We start from the raw sequence: 17,040 nt of genomic DNA on the forward strand, positions 1-17,040 counted from the left end.
TAGTTGCACAATTATCTTAGCAACATGATAGCTATGGGTATAGAGATAAGAAACATTTCCAATAATGATAATTATAGAATACTAAATATAACAGATTTCAGATAATTTGATGGTAGATAACTCAAATTCCAGCATCTAACCGTTTCACATTCCAATTCAATTTGGCTCTGTAGCTCCAGTCTTGCTGTTATTTCAGGCTCTACAAAACAAACTTTGCAAGTACACGAGTAAGTTTCATATGACATTTTATAATGACTTTAATTTTTACTTGGTGTGGCATACTAATGGATGTAAAACATCAATAAATATGAACTTTCCAAAATTACTTTTACAACTTGACATATTAATTTTATCATTTATTATAATTAGTTCTATTTAAATATTTTAAGTCAAATAAAATTTTATAAGTTAAATTTTTTAAAGATTTATTCATGTATTTGAAAAAGCATTAAAGACAGAGATCTATAGATGGTTGATAATACCTCAATAAATGATAGGTAGGTGGAAAGAAAAGAAAGTAAGGCAAGAAGGAAAGAAGACAAGGTCTTTCATCTGCTGGTTTACTCCCCCAAATAATTACAACCAGGTCTGGAATAGGCTGAGGCCAGGAGCTTCCTCCTGGTCTCCATTTTAGTAGCAAGGGTCAAAGTATTTTGTCTTTTTTCCACTGCCTTCCAAGGTCCAATACCAGGAAACTTGATGTTAAGTTTAGTAGCCAAGATTAGAACTAGAGCTTTGATATAAGATGCCAATGTTGCAACCTCTTGTACCACAATGATGGCCCCAGGTAGAACTTATTTAAAGATAAAAAAAAATGTTTCTTACCTATAATTATATTTATATTTTTGTATTTATATTTATAATTATATTTATATAATTATGTATAATTATATTACATATAATAATATGTATAATTTCTAAGGAAAATTATAGGGAAGTCAGATAGATAGAGACAGACAGAGGCAAATCTTTTACCTAGTTCACACCCTAAATGGTCACACTCCAAATGGCTACAAAAATTGGGGATGTCCCAGGCCAAAGCCAGGAACCCAGAATTTAATCCAGGTCTCCCACATTAATGGATCTATCATTTGTTGCCTTTCAAGATATGCATGTGCAGAAAACTGGAATTGGTAGCTGGAGCTAGGACTCAAACCAAGGCCCGCCAAAACAAGATTCAGTCATTTATAAGAGATGTTTAAGTACTGTGCCAAACACCTTCCCCATGCTTCTGAAATGTTAAGGCTTTTTGATATTAAAGCATTTTCTGGCTCATCTTATTACCCAATGCCTAAAGCATTATCAAAACCTCAAACTGAAGACGAATAATTTTTCCACGTAACACCCATTCAGGTAATAGGGCGATGATTCCCTAAGTATCTTGTTTTTTAGCTAAGCAACCTTAAGGAATTGGTCCAATTTTACTATGTTAAGTTGCAATAACAAAGAGTTCTGCTCTCAAATCTCAGTGTTTGCCTTGACAAGGTCTTATTTCTCTAACATACTATCTGCTAGCTTAGCTTTAGGGTGGCCAAGACTTTTATCCCCTTGTGTTCCTCACTGAAAGAGCAGATTCTTCAGGGACAGAGTGACCAAAGGAGAAAAGCACCGGTGTAATAACACAATGGATTTTAACGTTCCTGCTCAGGTGTCACACTTGCCATTAGCATGAGCCCTTTTTAGAGCCAAATGGCCAATCCTGAAGCAAATGAGATAGAAAATATACTCCTTTCACATGGAGAGTTGAAAAATAATTGAGAGTAACAAAATATACAGCATTTAGTTCCTTAAATTATTTTCCTCCTTGGTACATTGCCAAGCATTACATTGGACCATAGTGGTAACTATTTTGAGCCAGTGGTTTTTATACCTCAATATTCTGCTGGCTCAAATACTATTGTTCCTTAAAAATTTGCCTTTTAAAAACAAGTGTAATTATACAACTATTGTACTTAGGAATGCCCTTGCCAGAGAACAGTCAAATAAACTTAAAAGCTTACTCTTTCTTGGATATGCATTAACTTTTAAAGCAACTAAAGAGTGTATTATTTTATTATTATCATTATTATTATTTATTTGAGAGGCAGAAATGTAAATAGAGAGGTAAAGGAAGGGATAGATGGAAGGAGGAAGGAAGAAAGGATGGAAAGAAGGGAGGGAGGGAGGGAGGGAGGGAGGGAGGGAGGGAGGGAGGGAGAAGAAAAGAAAAGAAAAAGAAAAGAGAGAAGGGAAGGAAGGGAAATAGGGAAGGGAAGGGAAGGGGAAGAAGGAGGGAATGATGGAAGGAGGGGAGGAAGGAGGGAAGGAAGGAAGGAAGGAAGGAAGGAAGGAAGGAAGGAAGGAAGGAAGGAAGGAAGGAAGACAGGGAAACTCTATCCCTTGGTGCTGTTGTTTTGTTATAACGGGTTAGGCTGACACCTGAGCTGGTATCATTGGCACCAGATTGAGTCCTAGCTGCTCCTCTTCTGATACAGTTCCCTACTAGTGCTTCAGAGAAAACAGTGAAAGATGGTCTAAGTACTTGGACCCCAGCACTCACATACACACATGGGAGATCCCGGCTCCTGGATTTGGCCCAGCCCAGCCTTGGCCATTGTGGCCATTTGGGGAGTGAACCAGTGGTGGGTGAAAGGTATCTCTCTCTCTCTCTCTTTCTCTCTGTAATTTTGCTTTTTAAGTAAATAAATCTTTAAAAAAATGAAAACTCTCATCTGCTTGTTCGCCCCCAAAATGCTACCTGTAATAGTTGGGGCTGGGCTGGAGCTTAAACCAGGAGCCAGGAGCATGATTCAAGGTTCCTAGTTAGTCAAGTGGGCTGTCACTGAAGCCTCTCAGGACCTGCAATAGTCAGGGATTGGAGCTGGGATTGAAACCCAGGGAATTTGAGTTGCAATATGGGCAACTTAAACATCAAATTAAATGCTTGTTCCTGTATTAATCTTTTAATTATGCAGATCACATTATTGATTCATATTCTAATAATCTTCTCCTACTGCTTTCCTGAATAGAAATTATCAAGTCTTAACAACAGACGTAACATTTGACTACATTAAATCTTGTCTAGATAGATGGCACTGATTTACCCAGATAGTGCGGAATTTTGGACATTATATATGTGTGTGGCCCACTGTACCCCTTGAATTCTGAACATATATTTGTTTAATTAATTGAAAGGCTGAGATATAGAAAGAGAAGCACAGAAAGATTTTTCCATTCTCTGCTTTACAACCCAGTAAGGAGACTGTTACTGGGCAAAGCCACAACAGCGAGTTGGAAATTCAATCAGGGTTTTCCACGTGGGTGCCAGAAACTCAGCTACTTGGTTCATCACTTGCTGCTGTTCAAGGTGTGCAGTAGCAGAAAGCTAATCAGGAGCGGGAGCAAGACTCAAGCTCAAGAAATCTTAAGTGTTTTCCCAATCGCTATGCCGGACACCTCTCCCCCTTAATTTTGAATCACAGTCCTTCTGTTCATTTCTATGAAGCTCAATTTTCCATTAAGAATAGAGGAATGAAGTCTGACACAAGTAACTCCATCATGAGAAATACTCTAAATTATGACAGGAAACAAATGTTGCCTCAAAATCTTCTAGAGATGGTTATCCAAAAACAGCCATTTTTCTACATCTGGAATATGTATCAGGGAAGAACAATACATTATTATATTTGCCTTCTAATAAAACTACTCACATTTGTAGAAACCATTATCAGCTCCCTGATAATAAACCCTGAGAGGCAGCAGATGAGACTCAAATGCATGGATCCCTGCCAAACATTTGGGAAACACGGATAGATTCCCTGAATCCTGGTTTCTGCTTAGCCCTGCCTGGGCTATCGTAGGCACCTGTGGAGTGACTCAGTGGATGGAAGATCTATCTCCATTGATATGCCCTTCAAATAAAATAAAATAAAAAATAAATAAATAAAAATTTTGCCTGGAGATAAACTTTGTTACATAGTCCTCAGAATACACAAGGAATTTTAAAGAATCCTAAATTATTGCTGCATACTGAGAAACTGCCATTTTTACATTAGTTTTATCTGGTCTTCAAATCATTTCCCATTGTCACTTCCCAGTCAAGCAAAATTCTACAGTCTTTTCTTCAAAGGACTGAGGGATATATTGTTCACCTCCCTGTACTCTGAGGGGACAACTTACAATGTGTGAAAGAGATACATTGATAAGTTAGTTTATTCTTATGAAGTCACCTCCTTACATGTGCATACATTGGTATATAAGGGGTCTTCAAAAAAATTCCTGGTTTTCGAGCCAAAAATGTTGTGGTGTAGCAGGTCAAACCACCGCCTGCAATGACGGCATCCCATATGGTTGCCGGTTCAATCCCTAGCTGCTTCACTTGTGATCCAGCTCCTGCTGGTGCATTGCAATGGCAGTGGAAGATGACCAAAGTGCTTGGGCCCCTGCACCCACATGGGAGATACAGAGAAAGCTCCTGGCTCCTGGCTTCAGCCTGACCCAGTCAAGGCCATTGTGGCCATTTGGAGAGTGAGCCAGAGTATAGAGGACCTCCCTCTCTGTCCCTCCTTCTCTCTCTGTAACTCTTCCTTTCAAATAAAAAACTAAAAATCTTTTATTCAAGATTTTTTGTAACAAAATAAGCTTATTTTTCAATGTCATTTTATACAAACTTTTTTAAGTTACCTCATTAATTACTATATCATTTTGGACTCATTGATACAATTTATCAATATAATCTTCTACTATGTAGTAGTTTGTGCCCTGATTTCAGCGCATTTCCTGAAGTTTAGGTGTGTAATTATAAATATTATGATATTAAGAGCAAATTTGAAATATCTGCACTTTTGAGAGTTGAACAGCAGCCTTCAAAGTGTATTCTAGCCAGAGTATTAGAACTACATTGCCACTGTGCTTTCTGTCTAACTCTGCTCACTACATAGAAAACAGAGCTCTATTCTCTTCCATGCATTATGAATGTATAGAAACATGCTAAACAATAATGCTAGAGGTTGCTTTTCCTCACTGTTCCCGAAATTCACTGTTATAAAGGTGATTTTATCTTGACAATATCCTGTTTCTTCCAAAAATATTGTCTTATGATACTTCTCATTATTTCACAAAGAAGAAATTACAAAGCAGTCAAACAGTCAAGTATGACTATGATGCATAAATGTACCCATGCTTTTGAATCTGTTAATAGGATTGTCTTGGTAGGCTGCCAAAGAAATTATTTGTGGAACTATTCTACATCAAAATAAATTTGGCTCAATGTTTGCTCTCAACTAAATATCTTAAACTGATCCCATGATTGTTGAAGATTTCTTTTTTTTCAAATAACTCATCTAATTATAATTTAAAATATAATTTATTCAGAAAATCGTTAATATTCATTGTATATTCACAGGCTACAGTAGTGATAATTTCTAGATGTGCAATCAATTGGAGACACTAACAAATGTTGGAAATAGTTAGGTTGATTAAAGTGAGCAGAAAGGCCTGGTGTATTGTAAGAATCTTAGATTGTTTCCTACCAAACAACAATGTCCTACAATAAACATACAAATGAAAATCTAGTTTGCTCATGATGAATACAAAGAGAACGAATACAATATTTTTTCCAATGTAATCTCTAGCAATATTTAATTAGTGTTTCTTAAGATTCATTAATTCTCAGGAAATACTTAGGTAAACCTGCTAGGTAGGAAGTCAGAAATTAGCTTATGTGTGTGTGACAAAGGCCTAAAGAATTGACATTTAGGTTCAGCATCTGCATCTCAGAGTCATCTCCATAACATTCCAGGTGTAACCCAGTATCTGCACTTCAAATGTCCTGCCCCTTCTACCCTATAACCATCCTTCCCCTAAGGTGGGGCTGGAGTGATGCCAGCCAGGCTTCCCCAGTCTGAAACTCTGGGGTGGGGAGGGGCTCAGAAAGGAATTTTTTGTATTTACATCCAAAAAGTCCTTTGTTTCAGGAGGAGAAGATACATGAAGGCAAGACCAACCCCCTTAAAATACCTGGCCTCAACTGGACTGCCTACTCAGCCCTCTGCCTCTCTGCTGAGCTGCCTGCCTGGCCTACCCAGGTGTATTCTCTCCACTCAACCATGTAACTTCACTCTCCCCCAGTCTGAGCAACTGGGCACTCTCTCTCAGGTTCTGTCTGGAGAGGTGCCCATTCGTTCTTACAGATGTCCCTACCCTAATAAACCTTGCTATTTTGCTTTCCACTTACTCTGTCTCATGCCTGAATTCTTTCTTGCATGAAAACAAGAACCCTGCCTTCTCTGGTAACAAACCTATGTTACTTCTAAAGTCTCTGGGTTAAAGGATATACTTCATTCAACTATAAATGAATGAATAAAAATAATGGATCTAATATTTTTGACTTCCCAATTTTGTAATCACTGGACTAATGTCTGCACATCATTATTTGACAGCTAAGTCATTTAGAGTGTTATTCCTCTTTCTATCCAATTATTAAGCAACAAAACTGATACTTTTGCTTCTTCACTAAGACAAGTTTGCCATTCCTTTACCAAACAATAGTCAAGATTTTTTTTTAAAGATTTATTTATTTCCATGAAAGTCAGAATAACAGAGAAAGAGTGGCAGAGACAGATAGAGGGAAAGAGATCGATCTTCTACCTGCTGGTTCATTCCACAAATAGCTGCAATGGTTAGGACTAGGCCAAGCTGAAGCCAGAAAACAGGAGCTTCTTCTGGGTCTTTTTCATGGGTGCAGGGGCCAAATGACTTTGATCATCCTCCACTGCTTTCCCAGGCACATTAGTGGGAAGCTGGATCATAAGTGGAACAGCTAGGACAAACTGATGCCCATATGGGATGCCAGTGCTTAAGGCAGAAGCTTTACATGCTATGCCAAAATACTGGCCCTGGATTCCAGACTTAAAAGTAATCATTTAGCTGCTTACCAGAAACAATTTCTGGTAAATCATAATCAGTTATGAAAAAGCACTTAAATTTTATGTAAAAATATTTGTACTTTTAAAATTTCTTTTAAAAATATTAATTAACATAAAGGGAACAGATTTCATGTATCTCATAGATAAAAGTCAAAGATACCCATACTACCCTTTCCCTCCTTCAATCTCTCCAACTTCCTTTCTGCTTTTTTCCTTTAATTTTCACAATAACATAATTTTAACTTACTTTGTAACCACAAGCTTAATGCACCTCTAAATATGATGTTCAACAGGTAAAACAAAGACTATTGTTCCACAGGGATATAGACAAAGGCTAAACTTAATCATCAAATTATAAGAAGTCAGTTTCATTCTTCCACAGTATTGGGAGTTTTGTATTCTCTCTTAACTAAAAACATATCAGAGAAAACATTCAATATTGATATTTTGGGGAATGGCTTATTTCACTAAGTGTAATTGTCTATACTTCCATGTATTTTATTGCAAGAGACAGGGTTTCATTCTTCATTTATGGCTGAATTGTATGTTATTTTGTGTGTATACCACATTTTCTTTATCCAGTCATCAGTTGATGGACATCTGGGTGGATTCCTTATCTTAACTATTCTGAATTGAGCTGCAGTAAACATGCGAGGTGCAAATAAGTTTTTCATATCCTGATTCCGTTTTGTTTGGATAAATTACCGTAAGCAGGATGGCTGGTTCACATGGTGGATTTATTTTAAGATATCTGGGGAATCTCTATACTGTCTTCCACAATTGCTGCGTTAGTTTGCTTTCCCACCAACAGTGTATTAGGGTAGCTTTCCCCCCACTCCTCACCAGCATTCATTATGTTTTAGCTTTGGGATAATATCCATTCTAACTGGGATAAGGTAAATCCTCATTGTGGTTTTTGTTTGCATTTCCCTGATGGAATAGGCAAAGGATGCACTAATTTTGATCACAGGGAGATAGCAGAAAAATGGGAAGATCTGCCTTCCTGGGAGATAGTTGCAAATGTTTTCAGTCAAAGGTCTACTGAAAGAGGAGAGACTCCGTGGAGAAGCAAGGATTGTGGAGACACACAGCAGCTCACAGGACTCCACCACAAGTCCTGTGGCCAGCAGCTGGTTGGGTTGCCATCTCCCAAGAGAGAGGTAAGAGGAAACTGCAGAAACCTGTGCTCCATTAGTGGTCTCCTCTGGGGAAGAAACTCGCAGTCCCCATCTGACTTTGATTCTGGATGGACAGGCTGGTGGGAGACAGGGTGCCCATTTAACTCTGTGAACAGAGAGTGCGTTGCTTCCTGCCCCTCTCCTAAACATGTCACCCAGTGACCAGGTGGGGAAGCATTATCTTCCCAGACTAAAGCAAGTGGACTGTGGCCTGGAGAGTTGACAGAGGGCTGGGTGCTCATTTGGCATATTACTCCCTTTAAAGATGTCTTTTTAAAACATTTTTAAGAAATTTATTGATGCATTAGATTCTCAATACCATAGCAAATTAAAAAAGAAATATCATTGTAGTCTAAGAACTCTGTATCTACAAATGACATTGAATCTGTTCTCTTTGTTATTAATGTCACATTGACAAGAGCATTGATGAGAACTGTGTTGTTGTTGTTATCATGCAAAATGCTTATGTCGGATTTCTCTGTGGTTGTCTTACATACATCAATTAACACACTACTGTTCTTTAGGTACTGTCTGTAACTTATTGGAGGGGTGAAAAACTTATATATTTAATTATTAATAGGGAAAAAGTCATTCCTGAATAATTATACATTTTTGTAAAATCATTGTGAAAGAAGTTATGAACATATTATTCTATAAATGTTTGACAAAACAGGTTCCAATTAAAACACATGAATTTAAAGTAAATCTTGTGGTTATTTTCTCGTACAGCACCTTCTACAAATATAGCACTAATTGGCAAGGGTAGTGATATAAAATCTGTGCATATTAACAACTCATGTATTGAAAACTCTGCTTTGAATTTGGTACTCTTGTGTAAGCCATATGGATCATTAAACTGAATGAAAATATTAACAGTGAAATATTCATGTATTTATTAAATGTTTTTGTTTGTGTGTGTTTCATTCTGATTGTTTCTATGGAACCCTCTCTAAAAATGTACCAAGTTTGCCTTTTCTAAAAACAGCAAAACATTTATTAGCAGTTAGCAGTTGGGTTTACTTATTCAAAGAAAAACTGTTTTATTACTTTATTAGAATTAATAGCCTTATTCATAAAATATCAGCTTAACTTTTTCTTTCAGAATTATTTTAAGTTCACACAAAAAATGTGAAGTAGTATGCAGAGTTTCCATATACCCCATACCCAGCTTCTGCTATAATTAACATCTCATGTTAGTATCATGCATTTGTCATAATAATGAACACCACTCAATTTCTTCTCATTTTTTATTCAGACTCCTTCTATTCCTCTTTCCTCTCACAGTCTCTAGTAATCAACATTCACTTTTCAAAAATAATATTCCATCTTTAGAATTGACAAATGCATGTGTGCTTTTGCTGCAATAATTATGTGAACAGTTTCCGTGTCTGCCTAGATCTACTAGATGACTGATTTTCAAAGGTATGTGAATTGGTACTTATTCAGTTGGCGTATTTGTTAGGTTCTGACCTTTAAATAACTCATTTCATTTAATAGTCTGACATTGCTATAAGATATGCACTGCAATATTATTGTTCATTGTAGCCATTTATTCAACTGAAAGTAATCATCTTAATCATATGAATAAAAAGATAGAAATTAAATGCTCTCAAAATTGGAAGAATAACATATTGTGGCCTTATTTATTGCTTCTTAAAATTAGTAACTTGGTCAATCATCAAAAAAGGTGACAGCCTGTGGTGGAATGAGAAGGCCATGCCAAGGTGGCCACTGGCAAGCGAGTGGCAGTTACTCAGGCATGGCTTTGAAACCCACCTGGCAACGGAGCCTGCCTGGCAACAGGCTGTGATTGGTTGGGGCATAGACCGTCCCTTGACCAGATTGTCTGGTCTTGGCTATATAAGATGTAGTTCCAACTGTAATAACTGAGTCTGCGGGCTGCTCGCCTGAAGCCTGCTTTCACCCGACTCCCGGGGTCTGTGGGTCTGTGTGGTGACTCCGCGCCTCTTGCCCCCACCACACTCCTCCTCTCAGAAACGAATCCACTGCAACATTGTTGAGAAATCAACAGCAACATCTGGCACTCCAACGTGACTGAGAGAAAGCATGTCGGACTTGGCGAGGTCCCCCCTGGATTTCAGCAAGAAAGCTCCTCGGTGTTTTGTGTGCTTTTCGGTTCTGTGAGGGTGAGCACAGAACCCCCTTCCTACACCCCTTTTCTTGTCCTTGTCCTCGGTCTAAGTGACCCCAGGTTAGGCACACACCACCCAGAAGCGTACGTTGCTTCTCGGCTCCTCCTTTTACTTTCGGTTCGCCCGGTGAATTCACATAAGGGACTGATCATCCCAGAATTCGGAACCAAGTCATCTTCCCTCACTCGAGAGAGCTGACACTCCAGAGACACCGTGTGGGCATACGGGCTTGACCTAACGAATCAAGGAAGCCCCCACTATGCACAGGACATACTTAAGATCTGATACACCACTGTCTGTTTGTCTAACGTAGGGAAACCTCCTGAAAAATGCCATCAACAGCTGAGGTGCTAGGAATTTGCTTTGTTATGGCAGCAGTGCTGTACGTGTCTTTCCTTTGGCTAGAGTTGGCGTGCCGTGCCGCTCTTGAGTGCTCAGACATGGGAAAGATAACCCCCCTCTCAGAATCCTGTGCAGATTATCAAAGATAGTGAAATGTGAGTGATAAGAGCCTGACACTCCTGGTCCCTGTCTCACAGACAATAGTTGATGACTTAGGGAGAGAGAGCTCCCACAGTAAAAAAAAACAATGTAGCAAACAAGGTAACAAACAAGGTAGCAATGCCTAGTCAGTCACCCCCCACATACCCGTGGGATGAACTAAGAGGACCTATAGACAATAACTCATTCGAGGTCATCCCATCTGCACCCAGTGAGGATCTCCACATTTGTAGCAGTACTCGGGCACCCCAGGCTCTCAGGGCAGCAGCTGGACCTCATCCCACCTGCACATTTGCTGTTAAATGTAGGAGTGGATGCAGAATTCAGGCCCTGGGTTCCAACGCCCATAAATGACCTCACTATGCTAAAAAAGGCTTCTCAAGAGTCAGGTCCTGACTCTCCCTACTTTGAACAAGTGCTCTAACAATGGGCAGCAAACCTTCAAACTCATTTCGACTGGGTTGCCCTGCTCAAAGCATGTTTGTTGAGACCACAGTTTTTACAGTGGAAAGCCTCCTATCAGAAAGAGGCTGAAACTGTGGCAAGGAATAATGCTGCCTATGGAATAACAGTAACCTTTGATATGCTTAGAAGCCGCGGCACCTACATATATCCTCAAGAACAGGCCCGCATTGGAGTAGTTGCCTATTTTTATCAGGTCAGAGATTTGGCAATTAAAGCCTTAAAAAATATAAATCCTCCTGAATATAGTCAGCTCTTTAGAAATCTAGTTCAAGGCCCAGGCGAATGGTTCCCCGATTTCCTTGCCAGAGTCTTAGAGGCAGTAGAGAAAAGACTACTGCCTGGCCCTGATCAAAACAATTTGGTCAAACAATTAGCTTGGGAAGGTGCTACCAAAGAGGCAAAAGCAGCAATTGCCCCAGTCCGTAATGAAGACATTTCTAAATGGATAGTAGCCACAAAGGAGGTAAACCCTGCTGATACACCCATATAGGCCCTGACTGCAGCCATTAACAAATCGAGTACAAAGAAGTCTAATGACCCTCCAGTTTGTTGGGGATGCCAGGAAATAGGACACCTAAGGCGAACCTGCCCAAACGCTGCAAAATGGGGCAAGCCCAAAACACCATGTCCCATATATAAAAAAGGCTTTCATTGGGCAAAAGATTGCAAGACCAAACCTTTAAACTCCCAGTGGGGTGGCCCTTAGCCCAGCAAGTAAGAGGGAGTCCCACCACCTTTAACTGGTCGATGCCTACCTTCAATCTGAGGCCGAAATTGACCCCATATTTAGATGACATTGCCTTTGTGGGTTTAATTGATACGGGAGCAGATGTTACTGTCTTAAAAGCTAGGGACGCAAGGAAAATACAACATTGGAAGACAACACCCAGACCTGACCTCCAAGGTGATGGAGGATTAAAATTGGCTGATCAGGTCATCACACATGTAACTTGGCGAGATGCCAATGGAGATACAGGAACCATCTTTCCACTAATTGCTAAGGTTTCCATGACATTATGGGGGAAGAGATGTGCTCTCACAAATGCGAATGGTCCTTACTACGGATCACAAATCTCCACAAGCCCATATTTTACACCAAAAATTTCTTATGTCAGCAAGCAGCATAAAATTGCTTTTCCCAGAGCTAACAATGAGCCAATGCCAACACCTAGTGCACTCTTGCAAGAATTGTGCACCCCTCACTCCGATAGGCCCACTGCAACAAGCAGGAGTGAACCCGCGAGATCTTGCTCCTAATAAGCTATAGCAAGTGTACGTCACCCACATTAACTCCTTTGGTAAACTTAAGTTTGTCCATGTGGTGGTAGATACTTATTTAAAGGCTGTATTTGCAACAGCCCAATCCGGAGAAAAAGCTAGTAATGTGATAAAAGCTGTTAAATCAGCCATGCTGGTCCTTGGTGTCCCCTGGACCATAAAGACTGATAATGGGTCAGCGTATACATGACAGGAATTTAATTCCTTCCTGAAATCTTGGAACATACAGTCTGCCACAGGTATCCCATACAACCCACAGGGACAGGCAATCATTGGAAGAACTCATAGGATGATTAAAGATCTCTTACAAAGACAAAGAAACAATCATATGCCCTCAGACCCACAGCTTACTTTGACTGAGGTCTTTTTCACTATCAATTTTCTTACTTTTGATTCCCAAGGGATAAGCCTAGCTTATAAACACTGGGTATCCTTTCCATCCCAGACCCCAGCCCCTGTGGTTAGGTGGAAAGACCCCCTGTCAGGAGAATTGAAAGGACCACACCCTCCGGTAACCAAAGGTCAAGGATATGCTTGTGTCTTTCCAGAGAATGCGGAACAGCCCACTTGGGTACCAGCCAGAAACAACAAGCCTGCAACTGGCAGCCAACCAGAACCAGCTGAACAAGACCGAGACTCTGCCTTGTTAGCAGACGCACCTGCCCTATCATCCTACCCTGAGAAACTGCCCATAGCCATGCCTGTTACTGTTTTATACCCTGCTAGCTCTGGTCAGCCAGTTAAATGGCCCACAGACTGTGTGCAGTCATGCCATTCCTGATAACCATTATTCCTCATTCCTACCCCTATCTGAGCAAGCAATCCTGTGGTCTCTTGATTTGAGCGCTGGTTAGTCAATGACGGGTAAGATCCCCTGGGGGACAACGTAAGACAGGCACAGCTGCGTATGGAGACCACATGGAAATGGGGTCAACAATGGTATGGCCAAGAATCATGCCTCCTGTTGCTCAAAAACAAACGAAAAGGGGGAAATGTGGTGGAATGAGAAGGCCATGCCAAGGTGGCCACTGGCAAGCGAGTGGCAGTTACTCAGGAATGGCTTTGAAACCCACCTGGCAACGGAGCCTGCCTGGCAACAGGCTGTGATTGGTTGGGGCATAGACTGCCCCTTGACCAGATTGGCTGGTCTTGGCTATATAAGATGTTGTTCCAACTGTAATAACTGAGTCTGCGGGCTGCTGGCCTCAAGCCTGCTTTCACCCGACTCCCGGGGTCTGTGTGGTGACTCCGTGCCTCTTGCCCCCACCACACTCCTCCTCTCAGAAACGAATCCACTGCAACATTGTTGAGAAATCAACGGCAACAATAGCCCACACTTATTAATAAACTGTCAGTGTACTAAGTTAACCACTGTTAACTAGATCCTAAGAGATGCATTATTGAATATAGTAGACTTATACTAAATCCTTAAATATATTTAAAAACATATTCAAGTATACATTGCCTCTATGTGGCATACATTGATGGAACATGTTTTTCTCTTACATTTCAACCACCATGAGTTGTATAGAGCTTTATATGACAGTAACTATATTTTATTTATTTTATGGAAAAATATTTGTATTGCCTGATCAAATTTTATATATAGGCTTTAAAAATTCAGCTGATTTATCAGGATACAGAAATATCAAGAAATATGATTTTTTGTTTATTTTCTTAACCTAGAAATCTTTTATTTAATGTATTCAAATTCATGCATTTCATGTATACAAATTTAGAAACAGTGATTTTTCCCATCCTACTCTCCCTCCGGCCCACACTCTCACCCTTGTTCCACCTCCATATCCTTTTCCCATTCTCATTTTTTTACACAGATCTATTTTCAGTTAACTTTGTACTCATAACATTAATGCTACACTAACTAGAGTCCAAAAATAGTATGAAAAAACAAACAAAACACTGTTCCACTCAGTTGACACAAAGGCTGTTCAAGATCATCACATCTCAAAGTGTCAATTTCACTTCTACAGATTAGATATTCTATTAGTAACCACAGATCAGGAAGGATGTATGATATTTGTCTTTCTGGGACTGGCTTATATCGCTAAGTATAATGGTAACCAGTTGCATACATTTTATTGCAAATGAAGGGATGCCATTTTTTAATTGCTATGTAGTATTCTATAGTGTGCAAGTACTATAATTTCTTTACTGAGTCTTCATTTTATGGACATCTGGGTTGATTCCAACCCTTAGCTATTGTGAATTGAGCTGCAATGAGCATGGATTTATCAATAACACACTCATATACTGATTTCATTTCCTTTGGATAAATTCCTAGGATTGGGATAACTGGGTCACATTGCAGGTCTATATTCAGATTTCTGAGGCATTTCCATACTGTCTTCCACAATGTCTATATGGTTTACATTCCTACTAAACAAATTATTAGGGTACTCTTTCCCCACATCCTCACCAGCATTCTTGTTTGTTGATTTCTGTATGAAAGCCACGCTAATTTGGGAAAAGTAAAAATCTCACTATGATTTTGATTTGTGTTTCCCTGATGGCTGGAGGTTCTGATCATTTATTAAAGAGTCTGTTGGCCATATGAATATAAAACTATTTATAGATTATGGAAATCAATCATTTAGCAATTGCATAGTTTGAAAATATTTTTCCCATTATGTCATTTGCCTCTTCATTTTATTGAATGTTTCTTCTGCAGTGCAGAAGCTTCTCAATTTGATGTAATCCCATTTGTCAAATTTGTCTCTGATTGCCTGTGCTTCTGGGGTCTTTTCCAATTCTTTCCCTATGCCAATGTCTTGCAGGATTCCCCAATGTTCTCTAGAATTTTTATGATATCAGGTCATGGATTCAGGTCTTTTATGAATTTTGAGTGGATTTTTGTGTAAGGTGTAAGGTACGGGTCTTTCTTCATACTTCTGCATTCAGAGGGTCAGTTTTCCCAGCATTTTTTTGTTGAAGAAATTGTCTTTGTTCCAGGGATTGATTTTAGGTAATGTGGCAAAGAGAAGTTGATATGAATGCATGGATTGTTTTCTGGAGTTTCTATTTTGTTCCAATGGTCTAGCTGTCTGTTTTTTACCAGTACCAGGTTGTCTTGATTGTAACTAGCCTGCAGTATGCCTTAAAATCTGTTATTATGATCCCTCTGGTTATTTTTATTTTATAAAGTTGCTTTAGCTATTTGGGTCGCTTGTTTTTCCATAAGACCATTAGCATCATTTTTCCTAGATCTAAGAAGAACGTCTTATACTTTGATTGTAATCGCATTGAATCTGCAAATTGCTTTCTGTAATATGGACACCTTGATTATATCGAGTCTTCCAAACCATAAACATGGAAGAGTTTTAGATTTTCTGGTGTCTTCTTCTATTTCCTTCTTTAATGTCTTATAATTTTCATTGTTAGGTCTTTAGCATCCTTGGTTAAATTTATCCCAAATCATTGAATTTTTTACAGCCATTGTGAATTGAATTGATTTTAGATGTTTTTTCTCAGCCATGGCATTGTCTGTTTATAAAAGGTTATTGATTGAGGGGTTTAATTTCATATTTTACCAACTCTTTAAAGAGTCCCAGTGGTCTCTTAGTGGAGTCTTAGTGGAGACTTCCTCCTTCCCAATTTGTATCCATTTGATTTCTTTTTTCTTGTCTAATGGCTCTAGCTAAATGATGAGAATGAGCATCCTTTTCTGGTTCCAGGTTTCACAGGCCAGTATTTTGTTGAGGATTTTTACATCTATGTTAATCAGGGAAATTGGTCTCTAATTCTCTTTCTCCATTGTGTCCTTTTCTGGTTTAGGGATTTAAGGTGATGCTGGCTTCATAGAAGGAATTTGGGAGGATTGTCTCCTTTTCAATTTTTTCAAATAGCTTGAGCAATATTGAAATTACTTCTTTTTGGTTAGTTGGGCCAATGGTGTATCACTGTTATTTTTTTAAAAAATAGCTTTAATATCACTTATCTTTTGTGTTTTTTTTTTGTTTCAGTTTTGTTTAATTCCTCTTTAATTTTAATTACCTCTTTTATCCTACTAATTTTGGGCTTGGTTTGTTGTTGTTTCTTCAGGTCCTTGAAATGCATTCATAGCTCATTTATTTGGTGCTTTTCCATAATAATCACACAAAGGATCTGTGCAGACCTCAGTGTGAGTGCAGACACCTTTGCAATAACTCACCTCAAGCAAGCAGAGAGGTCTGAGTGTTTAAAGCCACTCACAGTGATTTCTCAGAGACCCAGCTACAACCCATGCCCTTTCATATAGTCACACTGTTCTCACAGTCTCACCACACAAGGCTCCCACAGTTATGTGGTGCCAATGATCTATTCCAGCCCACTAGTCTGTCCAATCCATACAGAGGCATAGATGTTCTTAGAGTCAGCTGCCTATGGGTCATTTGCCTAGGTAGTTTGAACCCCAGAGCCTGTAATGTCTTCAGACTCCAGTGACTCCTCACTGTCCTATGTGGGTGCTAAGCCCCTGCCAATCCTCTGAGGCACCAGGGCGTGTCATCTCATCTGGATGTTGGGTGCATGAACACAACCTGGGGCAGCTGTCACATATGTCCA

This window comes from Oryctolagus cuniculus, chromosome 6, assembly GCF_964237555.1.
Source record: "Oryctolagus cuniculus chromosome 6, mOryCun1.1, whole genome shotgun sequence".
In the NCBI taxonomy this organism is placed as follows: Eukaryota; Metazoa; Chordata; class Mammalia; order Lagomorpha; family Leporidae; genus Oryctolagus; species Oryctolagus cuniculus.